A 2,500-nucleotide genomic window follows, 5' to 3' on the forward strand; every position below is an offset into this window, starting at 1 on the left:
TGGCGAGGATTAACTGTTATGTAAACACCAGGAACTGATTACATTTTGGAAGGTCAAGGTCATAGTCAAGCAAAATGTCCGATTCACGTAATCAGCCATAACTTTGGACATCTTTGTCACAGAGACTTCCAACTTGGTTCATATTTGAGTGTATGAAAATCCACGCCAATTATTACTTGTTAAGGTCAAAGGTCAAGGTCAAGGGTGAGAAATAAGCTTTTTTGTCGTAGGTCTGTGCTCTACTGAGTGCCTCTCTAGTTAATTTCGAGCCAGTTTGAGTATATTCAACTGCCTTGCTTTTAGAATTTACCTTTTTTAAATTTTCACATTTCTCTATAAACATCTCCAGGCTAAAAGATTGGGTCAGGAAATTTCATATGGGTCAATGTTATGATAGTGACATTAGATAATAATAATGATAATAATAATAATAATAATAATAATAGTAATAATAATAATAATAATAATAATAATAATAATAATAATAATAATAATAATAATAATAAGATTATTATGATAATTGCAAGGCACATTTTCTTGTCAAAGTATGTCCTCTCATTTTTATTCTGGAAACCCTAATCGTTTAATTAACACTTCGTTGGTGGCACTACGAATCTATAGCTGTGTCTTGGTGGCTTGGACATTATCCATTGATCCGACCTTGATCCCCAGATCCAATATTGTGAAATTTCGGAAAAGTAAGAAGAGCAATTTATCAACGCTCCGAGGAATTGGCAATACGATGTTTGTTTTTCTCTAATTGTATGGTATCTTACTCTTAGATAGTGGTGCCTTATTTGATATCCCGCAATGGGAAACGATAGTAAATTCTATGGTTAAAGTGAAAGGAATATGTCATCTTGTTTAAAGGGTGCTCTCATGAATGACAGAGAAAAGGGACAGTAACATTGGCCTTTCAAGCAGGACAATTCCCTAGAGACTGACCATATATACATATGATTAGCGCCCAAGCCCCCTCTCCACCCAAGCTGAGACCGAGGAGAGCCAGGCAATGGCTGCTGAGGACACAGTAGATAGACCTATAGGTTCCCCAAACCCCCATCTTTAGCTCACAAGGATACTGAGGTTACAGCGACCAAAGGAACTAACGACCTTTATGAAAACAAGTTGTTTCGATTGGTTGTGAGTTACTTCTTTCCTTGTAATACATATATATATATATATATATATATACAGTATATATACACAGAAGTCGTTGGTTGGGTCGCGAGCGAGTGGTGGATGATGGCTGGCTTTGTTGCTGCTCCGGCTCGTCACGGGGTAGGCGAGTGTGTCCTACTGCATTCATAGGCGTGTATGTCCTATGGCATTCATAGGCAAGTATATCCTATGGCATTCATAGGCGTGTCCTATGGCATTCATAGGCCTATGGCATTCATAGGCGAGTATATCCTACGGCATTCACAGGCGTGTCCTACGGCATTCACGTCAGCTTCGGTTGAAGTTGAATAGGTGTCCTCTTCGTCACGAGTGGAGGCGTTGATGGAGGTTTTGAAGGTAATTAAGTGGCTGTCCATAAGGGCGCGAAGTAGGTTCACCTCACGAGGAGAGCCGTCTGCAGCAGGTTGCAGGCGAGTTATACTGGTCATTTTCCCAAGAGTGAGCGAAGCCCTTTGGTCCCCCAACGGTTGTTGAGAGAGCTGAAAAAGAGTTGCTATACGAGCGGCTGGCGACGGCGAGTACTGCTGCAGAGGGTATGCGATACTATGCGTTGACGGCGTCATAGTAACGGTGAGAGATGGGGGAGGGGAGGCAGGAGGAGCGAGTCACTCCGGGGTCACCAATGTGACAGAGTAGGAGAAGGTTGTGACTTAAAGACAGGATAAAAGCAACTGAGTGATTTTATTGTAGAACACTCTCCTTTATATACAAAATCTCAAAGCAACAAGAATTTTCATGTTGAAAATTCGACACTGTTACAGAGGAGAAAAGCAGACATGATTTTTCAGGTTCTTTTTAGTGCGAGGGGAGAGCGAGGATACAAGCAATATATACACAAAATGAACTATGTACGATCGTGTGACACACGGTTGGTACAATTATAATCCATATTCCACTTGCTTCGTGATTTTCTTTAAAGATTTTTCCAGCGCTTAATTATTTTGCATTCAGAGTATTCTGCTTTTCTAAAATTCAGGATAGAACAATTCTCGGTGTTCACGTTGACGTACAATTAAATAATCCAGAAACTTATTCCTGTCATTTCAATGTTCATTTGCATATTAATATTCTTTGTACCACTCAGCAACCTTAGCCGCCAATGAAACCTTCTCATCATTCTTCTTTGTCTGCATCTTTTCCAACCTGTATGTGGGGCCGATGTTCTTGGCCAGCGTTCTCAATCTACCTCTGTTCCACACTTCATCACCGGTTAATCCCTTTGATCAAAGGTCACCCTTGATACAGTCTATCCACCTTTGCTTTGGTCTCACTCTCCTTCTCGTTCCCTGTACTTCCATTTCCATCACTCTCCTCCCAA

The sequence above is a fragment of the Palaemon carinicauda genome, chromosome 3, assembly GCF_036898095.1.
Source record: "Palaemon carinicauda isolate YSFRI2023 chromosome 3, ASM3689809v2, whole genome shotgun sequence".
NCBI classification, from domain to species: domain Eukaryota; kingdom Metazoa; phylum Arthropoda; class Malacostraca; order Decapoda; family Palaemonidae; genus Palaemon; species Palaemon carinicauda.